General features: G+C 44.3%; 1 pseudogene; it reads left to right on the top strand.

Annotated features, from left to right (window-relative positions):
- Window positions 1–17,400: 17,400 nt before the first annotated feature.
- Window positions 17,401–19,164, top strand: LOC100442077 (ubiquitin-conjugating enzyme E2 variant 1-like; annotated as a pseudogene).
- Window positions 19,165–19,286: the final 122 nt, after the last annotated feature.

Raw genomic sequence — 19,286 nt, forward strand, 5'->3', positions numbered from 1 at the left:
TTCTTTTTTTTTTTTTTTTTGGAGACTGGGTCTCTCTCTGTCACCCAGGCTGGAGTGCAGTGGCGTGACCACAACTCACTGCAGCCAAAACTTCCTGGGTTCAAGCGATCCTCCCACCACAGCCTCCTGTGTAGCTGGGACCACAGGCACATGCCACCATGCCTGGCTATTTTATTTTATTTTATTTTATTTTTTGTAGAGACAGGGCCTTGCCATGTTGCCCAAGTTGGTCTTGAGCTCCTGGGTTCAAGCAACACTCCCACCTTGGCCTCCCAAACTGTCGGGATTATAGGCATGAGCCACCGCATCCAGCTTGAAAATTCTTTATCAAATAAAACAATTTATTTAGGGGTGGAAACACTGCCTCGCAGCTGCTATTGCATAGTGGGTCTCTGACTGACGTACTTCTACACCATTTAATTGCCTGAGGGTTACACACACAGGCACGAATTATAATGTTCCTTTAATTTCAGGCAACATTGATTCAATTAGTATTTAAAACAAAATGTTTCTTCGATCCTAGGCAGCACTGGGAAATAATACAGGGTCCCCAGTCCCCACTCCTTATGACCCCCACCCCACCTCCAGGGAAAGCTGAAACAGCCCTCCTTATCGCTCATGATTTGTTCAATAATCACATGCCCTATTTGAGCAACAGGCAGAGAATGACAAAGATTCTGACACAAATTAGACTTCTTCAGGTAGATCTGACTCCAATTCAAACAGCTTTTTGACCTTGACTTATTTCCTGTGGGTTTAACAAAAGCGCATCTTCTCCTCTCCCGACCCAAGCCAGAAGGGACTCTGCTCACCCACAGGAGGCCCATTTTTTTTTTTTTTTTTTTGAGAGGGAGTCTGGCTTTGTCACCTGGGCTGGAGTACAGTGGCACGATCTCGGCTCACTGCAACCTCCACCTCCTGGGTTCAAGCGATTCTCCTGCCTCAGCCTCCCGAGTAGCTGGGATTACAGGCGCCCGTCACCACGCCTGGCTAATTTTTTGTATTTTTAGTAGAGATGGGGTTTCACCATGTTGGCCAGGCTGGTCTTGAACTCCTGACCTCAAGTGATCTGCCCACGTCAGCCTCCCAAAGTGCAGGGAATGCAGGTGTGAGCCCCTGCACTGGGCCAGGAGGCCTACTTTTTACTTCTACTGTTTCTCCTTTCCTTGCTTCCCAGGGACCCTTCCAGAGTCTGAGTTGGAGTGGGTGGTTTTGCTTTGCGTTCTGACCAGGAAGTGAAACCTGGGTGTGAGCAATGTTTTGCATTATGGAGTCATTTCCCCTTTTCCTCCCTGCCTCAGGACGGAAGGCTTGCAGTGTCTAAACTGGGTCTGACCTCTCGGGGGAAATTTCTCAAAGCAGTCCCTCAGTCCTGGATGGCTGGGGAATGGGTGGCCGAGGAGTGAAGCTCTATTCTGGGCAGAGCACTCCCCCTTGCTGAAAGGGCTGGAAAACGCATTTGTCCCTGCTGGAAGTGGAGTAGCGTGGGATACAGGGCAGGGGGTCGCTGCTGAGTTTATCAGGGGAGCAGAGATTAGGCACTACTTGGTTAAAATAGTAACTGCTGGGCTGGGTGCAGTGGTTCACACCTGTAATCCCAGCACTTTGGGAGGCCGAGGCGGGCGGATCACCTGAGGTCAGGAGGTCAAGACCAGCCCAGCCAACATGGCGAAACCCTGCCTCTACTAAAAATACAAAAATTAGCCAGACATGGTGGCACAGGTGTGTAATCCCAGCTACTTGGGAGGCTGAGACAGGAGAATTGCTTGAACCCAGGAGGCAGAGGTTGTTAAGATCACGCCCCTGCACTCCAGCCTGGGTGACAGAGCAAGACTCTGTCTAAAGAAAAAAATAATAGTAACTGCTGAAAGTGACAGAGACGTAATCCATACATGCAGCCGCCAGATGGCCACATTCTGTGTTCTGGAGCCAGGCTCCGCCGAACGACCGCCCTAGATGATGATTTCACACCCTGCCCAGCTCCAAGACCAAAACCTAAGTGTTTTGAGAATTCCATTTCCTACTCATTGATTTAGATAACATACATGAACTTGGATTCATTAGAAGTATGCCTTTGTGTCTCCATGGTCACCACCTTTGTAGTTTTCAAGATGATCGTTAGATCCTTATCAAAACATAAACAATTGGCAATCGTTCCAATTGTGTCAACAAAAGCCAACTTCAAACCTGTAATCCTCATGCTGAGTGGAGAGGCTGGTGCCCCATCCGGGCTGTGACATGGTGGCTTGGGAGATGTGTGACTCAGATATGTCAGACCATGAGTGAGGCACCCAACCTTCCCTCCCGGTGACCTTTGAAGTAAGGCGAATTGAAGTCTGCTGGTCTCCAGGCAGGCGTGGTAACGTGCACGCATCGGATGTGGTCCCCGGGAAGTGGTGGGTGATTGTGCATCTTCCTAACAGTCCTCAAATGAGGACTCGGTTCCAGCTCTTAACGCAGCACAACAGAGTCCTTAATAGCAAAAGTCGTACTTTTCACTCACCGTGAAAAGCAAGTCTGCACATTTCTAGATATGTCCCAGTATTATTATCCAAGCTCCAGAAACGTACCCAGCCACAAAAGTAAATATTCTCCTACTCCACATGGAAATGGCTCCGTGAGAAAAATTCCCTATCAAGCCAGAAACGCACCTACAGAGGGAGAGAACGACATGAGAGGGGACCGGAGTTCTCGGGGAGGAGGGAAGCCTGGCTCCGCATCCCAGAGCTGCCAGGGACCCGGAGCAGAAGGAGGAGGCGGGGAGGACAGGGCCGCCGACGGAGACAGGCGACCCCTCGGAAAATCCTCAAAGCCAGTGAAGCGTGGGCTCTAGACGGAAACAGAAGGTCAGGGCCGTGGTTCACGCCGTGGGAAACCGCAGCCAGTGATAAGCTGGGAAGCCACAGGGGCTGGCAGCTGCGGTTGGAACGAAGCGGCTGGAAGCGCCAAACGAGAGCTCCTACCAGCTCGCTTTCCACTTCGACGGCACCGTTCAAAGCCCTGCTCAGACAGTGGGACAAATAAATGAGAGGGCTCCGAAAAGAGGGTGAAGCTCCTCCCCGCGCGCCTTTTCCCTCCGGAGAGCCTGGGCTCCCCACCTCGCGCCGCCCCTGACCGTGGCAGGCTCGGCTCCCCCCTCGCTCTGCATCCTTTGATAAACGTATGGCCCCGTTTCCAATAACCCTTTCTAGGAAGCCAGAGAGAGAAAGCGCCCAGCTCCCAGCCTGCAGAGGGAGAAGGAAGAAGGAAATGATTGTGTTGACTTCATTTGGAAGCAGGAGAAAGCTGAATTTTCTCTCCCACCTTCTTCCCCAAGCCAAGAAATAGATCCTTTACCAGAAAGCCATGTGGCCACATGGCCACCACTTGCAGAGGGGCTGGGTGAGGAGGAGGTGCTTTGCCAACGTCTCAGCTGACAGCAAAGGCCAGTGGCTCATCACTGAGAACATCATCCCTCTGTCAGAGAGGAGACCCTGAGCAGCTCCCGACACCCACACAGGGCTAGGAATTGACGGTGGCTTAGGGTACAGATAAGAGGAACAGCATCCACCACAGGACAGTCCCTTCCTCGGGTACCACCCGGGATCCCTGCTCCCTGTCATCGCCATACTGTGTTCTCTCAGACTGTAAGGTCCTCGTCCTGTCTCCCTCACATGGATCCTTTCCAGACCACGGGCCCTGTCTCAGGTCAGCAGGCCCAGCTGCAATCTGGAATCAGCATCTACAGTGTGGAAATCGGAGAGGGGACTCGGTTCTTAAACCAGGGGCCTTGGCATTGGCTACCTTTGGTTTTTCTCCAGAAATCAGAATGATTAGTTAGATAATTATAAACGATGGGGGGTTGGTAGTTTTGTCGTATTTAGCAAATTACATTGAATGTAACAAAATCTTAAACCATAAAGCAAAACGTGCTGGGTTTCTGCTTCGTGTGGTGACATGACATGAAAGCCCAGCTCTTTTTCCAGGAGGACACTTCTTCTCTGTTTACAAGACTGCTTGAGCAATCCCATTATCAACTCTCTCCAGAGAGGATACAGCTGAGGCAGCTCAAATTCAGAACCTTATTTTTAAAGAAATAGAAAAAAAATTAGATCCTTCGATAAGATCACTCAAGTATAGTCCAAACTAGCCTCCCAAATTTTGGAGTGCCAGCAATTATGTTCAATATCTCCCCATCCGCCTCCCCCCAAAAGAACCAATTAATTTCTTTCTCTTTTCTTTTCTTTTTCTTTTTCTTTTTCTTTTTTTTTTTTTTTGAGACAGAGTCTTGCTCTGTCCCCCAGGCTGGAGTGCAGTGGCACGATCTCAGCTCACTGCAAGCTCCACCTCCCAGGTTCAAGCGATTCTCCTGCCTCAGCCTCCCGAGTAGCTGGGACTACGGGCACCCGCCACCACGCCCGGCTAATTTTTTGTATTTTTAGTAGAGACGGGGTTTCACAGTGTTAGCCAGGATGGTCTCCATCTCCTGACGTCGTGATCCACCCACCTCGGCCTCCTCAGGGGTGAGCCACCACGCCCGGCCGATTCCTGAAATTAAGAAGTTAAAGATTTAGGTAGCAGTGGAGTTGTTTGCCAGTTTGGGAACGGGGAGGTTGAGAAGTGCATCTGGCAGATGTGCGGCAGGAAGGTGGCATCACAGCACACTGGGCACATCCTCTCTAACAAGTGCTCTGCAAAATGTCAGCAAGAACGTTGCCCTTTCTTCCAAATGGCCGGCTCTGAAAGACTTAGAAATAAAATTTTCAAAGATTGGAAAGCTTTTGATATTTTCTGCATTAGGAGTTTGGACCACAGTAAAATCATACTCATCATATGCTGGATGAAGCTAGTGCCTGCCATCCAGGGTCGCAGACTCTTCTAGGGCTTGAGTATCTGCCTTTCACCTGACACTGGAAAGACAAGGACTGAAAAAAGCTGGAGTTACAGGAGAGACCTCCCAGGATCCTGCAGACAGGGCAGGATGATGAGAAAGAAAGAGGGTTGTTCCCAGAACTTGTCTGTGAAGATTGGCTGGTTTAATAACATTCCTCCGCCATCTAGTGGCATTTAGCGCAAAAACTTAACGCACAAATTTTCTAGGAGCAACTACATCAGGGAGGCCTAATCTGCTAGACTTAGACTTTATAAATTATTTTTATTTTTTTACTCAAATGCATTTTTAAAAATCCATCATTAGGTTCATCAGGGAGAAGAATATTAATAAGAACTAACTTTGAATCTGTTTTGGTACATTGGGTGATGACCAGAAACTGCTTTGCCTGATCTTTTGTGGCAGGTGACAGCCTGTTTCTTCATACTAATGTCATCTATAGTGCCAAAACTACACGTACACATGTAAGAAAATTCCTTGCCATCTTCAGTGCTGGAGATGAGGAGTTCCATGATCAGTGCATCGCTGTGCCTTTACTATTTGTACTTCTTTTGGAATGCTTTTATAAGGATAAGACCACGTCTTTCATCACATTACACCATTTGCACAGTTAGTCCTTGCCTAGTGCTCAGGACCTTGCAATGTCCTCAGCCCTTGAAGAACCATGTTCAGGGCTGGGGTTCTGAGCTCTCTCCCATTACAATAGCTGTATTAGTCGGTTCTCATGCTGCTAATAAAGACATACCCAAGGCTGGGTAACTTATAAAGGAAAGAGTTTGGCCAGGCGTGGTGGCTCACACTTGGAATCCCAGCACTTTGGGAGGCTGAGGAGGGTGGATCACAAGGTCAGGAGTTTGAGACCAGCCTGGCCAACATGGTGAAACTCCATCTCTACTAAAAATACAAAAATTAGCTGGGTGAGGTGGTGGGTACCTGTAATCCCAGCTACTCAGGAGGCTAAGGCAGGAGAATTACTTGAACCCAGGAGGCGGAGGTGCAGTGAACTGAGATTGTGCCGCTGCACTCTAGCCTGGATGATGGAGCAAGACTCCATCTCGAAAAAATAAAAATAAAACTAAAGGAAAGAGGTTTAATTGACTCACAATTCCACATGGCTGGGGAGGCCTCACAATCATGGTGAAAGGCAAAGGAGGAGCAAAGTCATGTCTCACATGATGGTAGGCAAGAGAGCGCATGTGCAGGGGGACTGCCCTTTATAAAACCATCAGATCTTGCAAGACTTACTATCATGAGAACAGCACAGGAAAGCCCCACCCCCATTATTCAGTTACCTCCTACCACGTCCCTCCCATGATACATGGGGACTGTTACAATTCAAGGTAAGATTTGGGTGGAGACACAGAGCCAAACCATATTAATAGCTAACGTGTTCAGTTCTGGCACTATGTGATCAGGTACAAAATGGGTTTTATCCTCATTATCTCATCTGACTCTCACAACAATATTATGAGGAAGGGGCCTCCTAGAACCCCCATTTTGCATATGAGGAAAATGAGGCTCAGAAAAGTCAAGCAACTAGATCAAGTGATGGTGGAGCCAGGACTCAAACCAGACAGTCTGATTCTAGAATGTACTTTTAGCCATTACAGCCTCCTTCTCCAAGTGATTCTCCTGCCTCAGCCTCCCCAGTAGCTGGGATTTCAGGTGTGTGCCACCACACCCAGCTAATTTTTGTATTTTTAGTAGATACAGGGTTTCACCATGTTGGCCGGGCTGGTCTCGAACTCCTGACCTTGTGATCCACCTGCCTTGGCCTCCCAAAGTGCTGGGATTACAGGTGTGAGCCACCACGCCTGGGGGAAATCATTGTTTTATGGCTCCCATTTTTTAAAGCCACTTAAGGTTTTAATGCTTAATGTCACTAACTCTGTTACATGTTCTTATCATCCCAGGGTGCTCTTTAATTTGTTTTACATTTGTTTTCTTTTTTCTTCTTTTAAGAGTTGTTAAAACATCTGGGTAGTGGAAGTTTTATATTAGCTAAACTAATATAAATTTATGTACTTAGAGGAAGTACACTCAGCTGAGGATAGAGTGATGACAATGGTCAAAATTAATAATACCAAGGGGAACATACTGCAGAAAAACTTGTACTCATGTCATTTGAGGTTGTTTATAAGATTTTTTAAATTTTCCATTTTAATGATTATGTGCTAATACAAGGCAGTAATTATTTGCATCTCTAACAACTAAGTCTATAGATTTCTACTTGAATATTTCTTTTTTCCTTCTATGCATCTGTGATGGTTAATATTGAGTGTCAACTTGATTGACTTGAAGGATGCATAGTATTGTTCCTGGGAGAGTCTGTGAGGGTGTTGAAAAAGGAGATTAACATTTGAGTCAGTGGACTAGGAGAGGCAGACCCACCTTCAGTCTGGGTGGGCACCATCTAATCAGCTGCCAGTGCAGCTAGAATAAAACAGGCAGTAGATGGAAAGAGCAGACTTGCTGAGTCTTCCAGCCTTCATCTTTCTTCCATGCTGGATGCTTCCTGCCCTTGAACATCAGACTCCAAGTTCTTTAGCTTTTGGATTCTTGGACTTACACTTGTTGTTTGCCAGGAGCTCTCAGGCCTTTGGCCACAGACTGAAGGCTACACTGTCAGCTTCCCCACTTTTAAAGTTTTGGGACTCAGACTGGCTTCCTTGCATCAATTCTCCTTAATAAACTCCCATTCATATATACGTCTATTCGATTAGCCCTGTCCCTCTAGAGAACCCTAATACAGCATCTTTCACAGATTTTTGATCCATGACAATTAATTGGCTAGTACTTGGCCTTGAAATCTTGGATCTATATAGGCAATATCTTTATTTTATAATATGTAATGGAATTTTAAAATGATAAACTATAACCCTTTTCCAGCCAAAGAACATTGAAGCTCAGAGAGCTTTTAGTGGGCTCTTGGCAAATGAGTCAACCAAAGCAGTTAATGCAAAAAATCTTTTATATCTTATTGTTTTTAGCAAAATTTCTCTCCAGGGAACTCTCAGTACAGAAAATAAAATTTCTAAAAATATAAAAATTATATTTATAAGATATAATTTAAAATATAACTCAAAGCGTTTCCTAAGATAGTGTTGTTTTCTACTACATATTAATATGTAATATCAGAGCTCTGCTTCCTTTCAGCTGAAATATGACCAAATGAAGGGGGAGTTCACTACCAGGACAGTTTTTGTCTTTGCTTAAAGTTGACGTCTATTCCCATATCCTGCTTGCTAAAAAACTGGCAAAGAGCAAAAAGCGTTCCTTGAGACTCTCATGTACCAGCAAGAAATATGTGCCCAAAAATTTAAAAGAAAATACATGGCATTTTTTAATATTATAATAATTTGGGCACAGTATATTCTTTTTCAATGACCTGCAGGGTAAATTATATCTTGGGCTGCACAAATTAATCTGAACTACCTAGGGAAAATGTGACCAGTACAGAGATCTGTTGTAATAGTGTTATATGCCTGGATTAATTTTCCTTTGGCACTGTGTAATTTGATCTTGCAACTGCTTAGACAAACAGTGGTTAGGAGCACACTGAATAATTTATAACTCATTCACTCATTCAGTAAGTGGTGACTGTGCATTCTGTTTGTGCCTGGCACTGTGTTAGGGCTGAGGACCCTGGTGACTAGAAATTTCATGTCGTGCCTGAGAGCATAAACCTTAGAGTTGGAAAGCCTGAGTTCGAATTCTGGCTCTCTGGTTAGTAAGCTAGCTGCTTACTAGCCGAATGACTTCAAACACATTGCTTAATCTTATTTAGCTTGTTCATCTCTGAAATGGGTTTTTTTCTTTTTTGCAAGAATAAAATAAATCAACGTAAGTTATCTAAAACAGTACCTGATGTATAGCTTATGAGCCCAGATCTCGAATCAAATGCTGAGCCCCTTGTATGCAATCTAAAGAATTAGGGACCTAACTTTATTAAATAACTAAAAATCATTCTTTTTGGTCGGGTGCAGTGGCTCACGCCTGTAATCCCAGCACTTTGGGAGGCCAAGGCCGGCAGATCACCTGAGGTCAGGAGTTCGAGACCAGCCTGGCCAACATGGTGAAACCCCATCTCTACTAAAAATACAAAAACTAGCCGGACATGGAGACTCACATCTGTAGTCCCAGCTACTCAAGAGGCTGAGGCACAAACATCGCTTGAACCCGGGAGGTGGAGGTTGGAGTGAGCTGAGTTCACGTCACTACACTGCAGCCTGGGTGACAGAGTGAGACTCGGTCTCAAAAAATAATAATAATAAAATGAAAAATAAAAATCATTCTTTAAACAAAACCTCTCAAACCTGCCATTTTCATTAATACAGTGTGGATTAATACAGCTGGAGAGGGGGCATTGTCTCTGCCCTTATGTGTGTCATCAGAAGAGACAGATAAGTGTGAAATTGCTCCTAGTCCCTTGTCAGGGGGGCATTTGTTTGCTAGTGTTGTCATATTCACTGATTTTTTTTTTTTTTTAATTAGTTGTTGGCCAGACACAGTGGCTCATGCCTGTAATCCCAGCACTTTTGGGAGGCTGAGGCGGGCAGATCTTGAGGTCAAAAGATAGAGACCATCCTGTTCAACATGGTGAAACCCCATCTCTACTAAAAATACAAGAATTAGCTGGGTATGGTGGCATGCGCCTGTAGTCCCAGCTACTCGGGAGGCTGAGGCTGCCTGAACCCCGGAGGCGGAGGTTGGAGTGAGCCGAGATCGTGCCACTGCACTAAAGCCTGGCGACAGAGTGAGACTCTGTCTCAAAAAAAAAGAAAGAAAAAAAATTAGCTGTTCAAGGCCATGATCATAACCATGGCAACTCTGGCCTCACACACATCTCTTAGAGTGGCCCATGAGCCCTCTAGAGCATCCTTTGACGTGGCCGTATTTTGCTCGGCTGATAGATGCCTTCTCAAAATGGCCCGAGGTACTCCTTGTTCTATTTACACCATTCTGTGCCATTTCTTCAAGACACAACAATTGCTAACCATCATAATTTCTTTCAACAGGTCTCCATTTTACTAACTTACTGTGTGGAGTGATCTGAACTCTCCTCATTTTCCCCCGTGGTCTTTGAGAAAACTCTGAGGCTGAAGAATGCTTTGTGGCAGACTGTCAGAAGAGTCTGGATTTGCTGACCAGGCCCTCTTGAGTCTCCTACTGCAACCCAGGTCCAAATCACTTTGTTGTCATCTTGTTTGTTACCTTATTGACATTCTGTCCTCATTTTTCTTCTTCCCCACTCACAGCTATGTGCCACCTCCACTGTGGAAAAGCACTGGGCATTTGGAGCTCACGATTTCTTAGTACACCCATGAGTCACTGAAAGCAATGCAAGGCAGTACTGCACTTGGCACAGGATGACAATTAGTTTGTCAACTCAATTTTGAAGAAACAAATTACCCTCTTTGGGGAGAAATATGTCAAAATAATTTCTCAAACTATTCAGGAGTTACCCTTAACCTGAAGTTAAGTATGGATATAATGAACAGATTGTCAATATACTAGAGTGGATGGGATCCTCATCTGTGACCTTCTATTTAAATGCAGTTTTTCTGGCAAACCTAGTACTCAGTTCCTTATTTTTTTTTGAGACAGAGTCTCGCTCTGTCGCCCAGGCTGAAGTGCGGTGGTGTGATCTCGGCTCATTTCAACCTCCTCCTTCTGGGTTCAAGCGATTCTTTTGCCTCAGCCTCCCGAGTAGCTGGGACTACAGGTGCCCACCATCATACCTGGCTAATTTTTAGTAGAGACAGGGTTTCACGATGTTGGCCAGGCTGGTCTTGAACTCCTGACCTCAGGTGATCCGCCTGCCTCGCCCTCCCCAAGTGCTGGGATTACAGGCATGAGTCACTGCGCCCAGCCATTTTCTTATGTGTGACATTCAAGATTGTTCACAGCCTGACTGTTAATTAGATAACTTCCTAAGGTCCCTTCCATTCCTATAGGTCTTACCATTTCTTGCTAAATACGATAAAGGTTGGCAATGGCAAAACAAATGCCATCTTTTGGTGCCAAGAACATGATTCAAAGTTCTAGCCAAATGGAACAAACAGGTGAACACATTCTACACATTCCATGTTACCACCTACCTCTGCAGCAACTTTTGTCCTGAGCAAAAGGCACGGAGGTTTCTTCCATCTGGACTTCCCCCTCTGATTTTCCTCCTGTATGTTCTATTTCTTCCTATCTGTGAAAGTCCTTCTCAAATGCTGTCTCTTCCAGCCAAAATCCCACCCCCATCAGTGCCATCTTAGGGCACTGATCTCTTCCCATCTTGTTCTAAGTTACGCACTTAGCTCCCAAAGTGCCTTGCACATAAATAATGATGTTGTATGAATTTGTTAGATAATAGAATGAGAAGGAACGGTCTTTTTTCATTTTTTAAGCATGAATCTTTTGAGTGTCAAACAGCAACTTCTTGTCTTTGTGCCTTTTCAGAAGGCTGTACAGAGCTCTTCATGCTCAGCTTCAGTAGTGAGCTGGGTCCAATCAGGAAATAGAAATCACATAGTGGATAAAATCAAAGTTTAATACAAAGAACTATTAACTATGATAAAGCAGTATCTATAAGATAAAAGGGGCCTGGCAGGGTGACTCTCACCTGTAATCCCAGCACTTTGGGAGGTCGAGGCGGGTGGATCACCTGAGGTCAGGACCAGCCTGACCAACATGGTGAAACCCTATCTCTACTAAAAATACAAAAAATTAGCTGGGCATGGTGGCAGGTGCCTGTAAACCCAGCTAGTCGGGAGACTGAGGCAGGAGAATCGCTTGAACCTAAGAGGTGGAGGTTGCAGTGAGCTGAGATCACGCCATTGTACTCCAGCCTAGGCAACAAGAGCAAAACTCCATTTCAAAAAAAAAGAAAAAAAAAAAGGTAAAAGGAATCCTATACAGTATGCGAGGGTTCAGAGAGAGTACTCAAGGAAGGAGTTCAGACCTCGTTGGAGAAGGTATGTTTCAGCCCACTGGATAAGCAGCAATGTAAGATGGTTTGGCCAGGCCAGGGCTGGTCTACCAGTTGCTAGGTAAGCAACAGCTAACCTCTAGATTGTGGCTGGAGAGCAGCCAGTCAGTCAGCAGCCACTGGTGTGGGTATGCAGTGGGAGCCTGGACACCAGCAGGGCAGGGGCCTTCAGAGCATGTGGGCCACATGGAAACTTGCAGAAGGAATGGCTATCCTGTGTATGACCCTCTAGGCAAAAGTACCTGTGTGTGGGCCAGGCAGGAGCTTTGGTTTCCATGTCAAGAGAGCTATGGAAAGGTTATCACAAGAAGAGGCTGTAAGGTTGTAGATGGACAGTTTTTCTGTGCCCACAGCTGGGGCAGGCTCCACGGGATGGAAATCTTCACACTCACAGGGCTGACACCAGCCTCGCCCAGAAACCTGGGGAAGCCTCTTTGTCCTGGAATGTGCCTCCATTGCCCTCTACTGAGAAATCTTAACATCACACTCCCTTTAGTGGAGAAATGTTTAAAGGAATTCTCTTGTATATTACAGGTATTGAAGAGTGCATTTGGAGCTGTGAGGCAACAATAGATAACCAACACATCCTTCATCTTTAGAGCTTCCTTAGTTCATTTGGTTCCAAGACCTATAGAACCCAAGGGTAATTAGTCCCTGTAAAGCCAGGAAAAGGCTGGCCTGGTGTAACCTCAGGCAAAACACTTCCACCTATGAACTTTTTTCTTCATCTTATAATAAGGAGTTGGACCACATCAGTGGTTGTCAAATACCAGGCTATTGTGAGGTGAAGAAAACAAATACAGTAGTATTTTGTAGAGTTGAAGTCATTCAATTTAAAAGTTGATTCTTTCTACCTTTGTTTTCAGTGTTAAAACATCCTGTCGTTTATGAAATAGTGATAGTAAATGGAAAAAAATTTTTCATCCTTAGTTAGCAAAATAAAAGCAAGCTCAGAATTTTGTTTTCAGTTTTCCTATCCTGAAAGTCTGGTCACTCTGGAACTGGATGTTTTCTCTCGAAGGTCTCTCTCGTTTCTGACACTGGTCTAGAGGATCTGTTGGTCTTTGCTTCTTGTCATCCAACTCGAAAGCAGGTAGAAGAAACTCTAGAAAAGGTGATCGCTTCAGAGCATGTGTAGTAAATTCGGGTCTGTCACAGAATATCAGCAAGGCTCTGCACAATGATGACTGTCAAATATATGAAGAATTTCATATTTTTAAGATATCTTATTAAACTCTAGGGCAACCACAAAAACGTTTTAAAAAGAGGCATAACTCATAAAGCCATAATGAAAATATAATCAAATTTTATAAAATACTCAATACAAAAGCAAGCAGAAAATCTGGACAAAGATGGAACACTTATTTCAGATATGTCTCGTTTTTTTTTTTCTGAGACGGAGTCTCGTTCTATTGCCCAGGGTGGAGTGCAGTGGCACAATCTGGACTCACTGCAACCTCCGCCTCCCAGGTACAAGCGATTCACCTGCTTCAGCCTCCCCAGTAGCTGGGATTACAGGTGGCTCACCACCACACCCAGCTAATTTTTAATATTTTTAGTAGAGATGGGGTTTCACCATGTTGGCCACGCTGGGCTCGAACTCCTGACCTCAAGTGATCTGCCCACCTCGGCCTCCCAAAGTGCTGGGATTACAGGCGTGAGCTACAACACCCGGCCAATTTTTTTTTTTTTGAGGAGTCTCGATCTGTTGCCCAGGCTGGAGAGCAGTGGTGCAATCTCAACTCACTGCAACCTCCATCTCCCAGGTTTAAGTGATTTTCATGCCTCAGCCTCCCGAGTAGCTGGGATTACAGGCTCCCACCACCACACCCGGCTAATTTTTATATTTTCAGTAGAGACAGGGTTTCACTATGTTGGCCAAGCTAATCTTGAACTCCTGACCTCAGGTGATCCACCTGCCTTGGCCTCCCAAAGTGCTGAGATTACAGGCGTGACCCACCGCCCCTGGCCTAGCACGTGTTTCTTGCTTAGCATAATGGCTGAGTCCAGGTGGCAGCAATGAGTCTATGTTCTATCAAAACACACATCATTTGAGTTAGGAGCAGTGCTTAAGTTATATATATTGCTTTGGAAGCACCACAGAACCTCAGCAAAGTATTGAGGGGGAAGCTTTATTACATTTAAGAGAATGAGAGCGAACCATGTGGCGGGGTGACAGGTATGGAGATGCCACTGCTTGTCTGGCTGCTCATCTTCATCAGCACCATCTCTGTGTCCCACACAAAGGGTGGCTGGAAATGTAACATCTAGACCTCCCTCCAAGGGAGGTTCGAGATGCGATTCATGCGAACACCTCCCTTTTGTTGGAATTAGTAAACATCCCAATCCTTACAGGGCTTTTTCTCTTTTCTTCCCCATTCCTACAAAAAGTAACCCCCCCACACACTATGTATATGATAGAACCAGGCCCTCAGGACAGAAGCTGTATGAGAATGTCAGACAATGATGAATTTAAAAGCTCCAGCCATCTGAACACTTCCCCTGCTGACTTTGTGTGGCTGTGCACAAGAGGAAGGGGCTGGGTTGAGAATGAGTAGAACACGCACACAGCATTCTTCCATTCTTCCATTGTACTTATTCTCCAAATGCAGTGGCGACACCTACCAATCCACTTGTAGAAACGGGATTAGGCTCCAGGTGTCTCTCGGTAGCTGTTGAAAAGTCAAACCAAGGTCTGAAACTGGAATTGGATTATAGATCTCAGGCAATGCTGCTCAAAAGAGCATGGCTCTCTTTCAGCAACACACATCACCTTCTCCCCACCTCTTCCCAAACTCAGTCTATTCCAAAGAAATCAGAAAATTGAACAATAGGATCCTTCTAGACAATAAATGTATACAAACACATACTATCTCCACACTCTCTTCCTTTTACCTTCCTAGAGGGTCAGGCATATAGCCCTCTAAAAATCAGGATATGATTCTTAGAATAATAATTTTTAAAGTTAACTATAGCAAAAGTAATACATACTCGCTGAAAAACTTCCAATAACAGAAAAATATAAATTCAAATAGAAAGTCCACCACTCTATAATGTGATTTTCAGGAGAAACCACTGTGGAGTCTGGTATGCACCCATTCAGAACTTTTTCTTTGCATATACACATGAATGGGTATTTAAAGGTATTTTTTCGCTTTGTTGCAAAGTTTATGCTATTAAAGCAACAATTTTTACAGTAACATATATATGCATCCTTCAACTTTTTTAATACTTATTTTTTTAAAAACAGATATTAGACTTCTATTTTTGAAGATTTAGCTTAATAATATGTCCATGTCGCAGAGCTTTGCAGTTTTCAAAGTTCTTTCCCACACATTGTCCTGTTTACTCCACAGAATGGCTCTGCAAGGTGGGCTTTCTCATCCCCTTTTACAAATGAGAAAACTGAAGCTCAGTAAGGTGAAGTGATTTGTAAAAGGTTTCACAAAAAGTGGCAAGGTGGGGTCTTCCAAGTCCATGTCCAAATCCAGGGCCCCTTACAGTCCTCTGCTGCCTCCTCTAGTTGCCTTTGAAGGAGATGGGCAGGAAAGGGAGTCTCTGTTACAGTCATCCACAAGGCAGTGCACGGGAAGGTATGTGTATAGGTAATTTAAAAGCTTAAGGAACACCTGGCTGGCACGATCTCTCACGCCTGTAATCCCAGCACTTTGGGAGGCCGAGGCAGGTGGATAGCTTGAGCCCAGGAGTTCGAGACCAGCCTGGGCAACATAGAGAAACTCTGTCTCTACAAAAAATACAAAAAAAATAGACAGGCGTAGTGACACATGCCTATAATCCCAGCTACTGGGAGGCTGAGAGAGGAGAATTACCTGAGCCTGGTAAGTTGAACCTGTAGTGAGCCCTGACCATGCCACTGTTCTCCAGCCTGGGTGAAAGAGTGAGACCCTGTCTGAAAAAAAAAAAAAAAAAAAAAACAAAAAACCACTGTTCTCCAGCCTGGGTGACAGAGTGAGACCCTGTCTCAAAAAAAACAAAAACAAAAACAAAAAAAAACTTAAGGAACACCTATTCACTGTCCAGACTGTCAAGAAAATTACGATGTGATTTATTACCTATGATTCCTCCTCCAAACACCTTTACAGTTTAAGAGGAAACAAAATGATTGTTTTTATTTCCCTTCTTCTAACTGTGGTTAGAGGAAAAGCTAAGTCAAAAGACAATCAAAAGGTGAAAATAGAGCCACCTAGTCTCCAACGAAGAGTTTGCCAGATCACACGCTCTTATGCATGTGCATCTTCTTTAAACTAATTATTGGTACTTTTGTTAAAAGCATATTAAGCATAGAAAAGGAATCTAAATATGACCTTACCCCACTTCCCAAGGTATTAGAACTTTTGACTTTTGGGAAGCAGCAGAGAATAGCAAAAGGCATCCCTAAACTGAGTTCAAATTCCAGCTCCACAAATACCTAGCAGTAAGCTCTGGGGTAAATTACTTTGAGCCTCAGTTTCCTACCTCATAGGGTTGTCTGAGCCTCACTCAAGGCAGTTAATTAGTATTTGTTCTCTGTACCTCCACTAATATGTTTCCTTTAAATGTGTGTTCTTTATCATTTTGAAGGGAAAACATTCTTAAAATACGAAAGCACTAGAGTAGGCTGCATTTGACTTCTGACCAGAATAGCTGCTAAATACTAGTCTGCTTTCTAAGTAACTATAGCATTAAGTAAACTTGGAAAATGCATAACAACACCTCAGGGGATAAACTATGTCCATGTAAGATGATGGAGCTACTTTTCTTACGCTGAGAACAGGTATCCAGAATCACTCGGGGGCTTTGCAACTTCGTGGTGGGATGGATCATGTAGACAGCTGCACCAGGAAGTGTGAACTACGCCCCCCAGATCTCACCTGTATTCGAACTTGGTCCTTACCCCACTCCACCCTTGCAAAAAACTAGTAAGGTCACTGCTTTTCATTTCCACAGATTGCAATACTCCATGCCACATATTTATCTGTTAACGAGCATCTGAAAACAGATTAACCTGGAAAAACACTGGTATACTCTGAATAAGTGTTTCTTAAGATGAACTGGCTCTTTTAAAAAAGTTCCTAAAAGTCAACTTTAAATTACATAATACATAATTCCACAAAAACCCTGCACCCTCTTCTCCATCCCTCCAACCTCTTCCCCATCCCTCCAACACACATACACACAAGGTTACCATAGCTAGGACTTTAGTGTGTATCTTTCCAGAACTCCCTCCTTAAAAAAAATACATACATATATGTTAAGCTGGTATATCTCTATGTTGATTTACAATTACAAAGGTACAAAGTGACATTAGGAATCACCATGGAACATCTTCCATAAACACGATACATTAGCCCAAAGGCTGCCGGTCCTACTTCATGAGGCACACCAGCCATCCAATGCGTACATAAACCTATCTGTAACATGGAGCACTCCCATCACCTCAATTGCAATTCGACAAATTTGACAAGGACTCTTGCTGAACTTGATTCCTTTCCCCTTTCATCTCTCACTCACCTGACTAACCTGGTAAATAAAAGCCCACTCCAACAGGATAATGGAGGAAACGCAGATACAGCCAAACCAGCTCCGGACGGTGAGAAGTGTTCTGGTTGTCGTTTAGGGCGGGGTGTTTGTTCTGTGGGTCGAGTGGGCACAGACAAATGGAAGACATTCTCTCCTGCTCTGTATCAAGTTGTTGCTGAAATGGGAACTGTATTACACCTGTGGGTCCAGTATGATCTTTAAAAATCATCAGCAACATCTTGGGCTTTGACATACAAGTTACTAGTATTAACAACTTAAACCTTCAGAGCACCTTTGTGAGATCGGATCATCCAATATCTTGGAAGGCACCTGATACTTCTACTTCAACTTTTTTTTGAAAGTTGGTGCCTCAGAGCTTAGGAAGCATTTAATCATATCAAAGAAAAACAGTGACAAGCCTTTTTAGGCAAGCACATTCCTCCTTTTTTACTCATAAACTATGACAAGTTCTTAAGATAGTATTCGCTATTTAAAATATGATTTCTATGAGAAAGAGTTCGGAATTCCAATTAGAGACACCAGAAACACATCCTTTGCAGCCTGCTTGTCCCAGCAGGCTCACTGCACAATCCCCTCCACCCTGGCCTCAAATTAACACAAAGCAAAACACAAAATCTAGAAACAAGCTAGTTTAGAGTCCAAAGAAGTACACTCCTTTGGTATGGACACCTGGGGACCTGGTTTCTGGGGAAGAGATGGCATTGATAGGAGCTCTAGTGGGAGCAGAACCAAGACACAAAGTGTTTCTCCCAGAGGTGGCCAGCCCCACAGCTCCAGACCTAGAGCAAGGGCAGCAAGCTGGGGGAACTAGGGGATGTCTTCCCTAGTCAGAACTCACCAAGGGGCCAGACTAAGAACCATTAGGTAGTGTGGCAAGTTTAACTGATGTTTTTTGGGACAAGCAAAGTGGGAAGATGCTGAAAACACTCCCTTTACACCCTTGGGGCTTTAGTGGCTAAAAACAAAAAAACTACAGTTAAATGGATGATGTGGAAAGCTACTCTAGTATTTAATGTATTTCCTGAGTTACTGTAACTAGAAGTTAACTAGGGACAAGCTTGGTTATTTCAGTGGATCTTAAACTTTCAACAGAACTTTTGTACTGGGTTAGATGGTAGAGATTCTTCTCTTGAATATAATAGCCTATCCGTTTTTATGGAGTGCAATTAGGGGCAGGTAGTCTGTTAACAAGCCTGGCTGTTGGAAAAAGGCTGGAAATTCCTCAGAAATAAAATATTTCTTAAATATATGCTTCCCTTCACCTTGAGTTTTTTTTTTTTTTTTTTTAAATAAAAATCAAGTCTCTTTAATGTAAGTTAGGAGCAACAGCGACGCAAGTTGACAGCCACCGGCTTGGGAGTAAAAAGGTCCCTCACAGTTTCTCATTGCTGGAAGAACATGAAGGCGGCCAGAAAAGAGGAGATGGCACAGTTAACTGGGGTCTGGAAGATGACAAAGACATGTCACTTACAGGATGGACAGGAATGATGACTGGGCCTCCAAGAATAATTTATGAAAACCAAATATCCAGCTTTAAAGTAGAATGTGGACCTAAATACCCAGAAGCACCCGCTCTGTAAGATTTGTAATGAAAATTAATATGGAGTTAATAGTTCCAATGGAGTGGTGGGCCCAAGATCCATATCAGTGCTAGCAAAATGGCAGAATTCTTAAAGCATCAAAGTTGTCCTGCAAGAGCTTTGGCGCCCAACGATATCTAAAGAAAATGTGAAAACTCCCTTAGCCTCCTGAAGGACAATGTTACAGCAATTAATCAAAAAGAAAAACCACAGGCCCTTCCCTTCCCCACAATTCAATTTAAGGAGTCTTCATTTTCCACAGTAAATTTTCTAGATACGTCTTGAAGATCTCAAAGTACTGGAAAAGAAGCTCCCA

This window comes from Pongo abelii, chromosome 8 (assembly GCF_028885655.2).
Source record: "Pongo abelii isolate AG06213 chromosome 8, NHGRI_mPonAbe1-v2.0_pri, whole genome shotgun sequence".
Classification (NCBI taxonomy): domain Eukaryota; kingdom Metazoa; phylum Chordata; class Mammalia; order Primates; family Hominidae; genus Pongo; species Pongo abelii.